Source organism: Sinocyclocheilus rhinocerous, unplaced genomic scaffold, assembly GCF_001515625.1.
Source record: "Sinocyclocheilus rhinocerous isolate Xijiao unplaced genomic scaffold, SAMN03320098_v1.1 scaffold11, whole genome shotgun sequence".
Classification (NCBI taxonomy): Eukaryota; Metazoa; Chordata; class Actinopteri; order Cypriniformes; family Cyprinidae; genus Sinocyclocheilus; species Sinocyclocheilus rhinocerous.
The window spans coordinates 1833752-1834266 of record NW_015625587.1 but is presented as its reverse complement, the minus strand read 5'-3'; positions in this window follow the sequence as shown (position 1 = coordinate 1834266).

The window sequence follows — 515 nt, the reverse complement described above, 5'->3', positions numbered from 1 at the left end:
ATAGAGGAGAAACAATAATGTACAGTATGTGGAAAATAATGTGTTTTTTTAACCTTAAACCGCATAAACACATTTCATTACACCAAATACACAAAATAATGTTCTTTTTAGCAACATCATATGACCCCTTTAATTAACGCAGGACGTCATCTAGCGATATTTAGCGACTTTTCGAGCAGGCTTTAGCTACTTTCCATTCAAAGAAGTTGGCAACATTGTCCGGGGACGCAGTCAGACCCTTCTCGATTTCCTAGGACCGAGGTGGCGCTTTTATTCTCCAGTTGAATACCTGGGTGTCACGAATTATGTGCCCAGCAAAATCTGATTAAAATATTATGCGTAATTAACAGTGAGTGGTGGTTTCAGACATTATAGTGCCGCACTCGTACTTGACTCTTATTGTGACTCTTATTCTGCCTGAAAGAACTGAAGGCGGAGCGATTCGACCAATCAGATGAAAGGAACATTTCAAATGTTGAAGCCATAAACCGAATTTTAAACCCCAAACGAAAAAT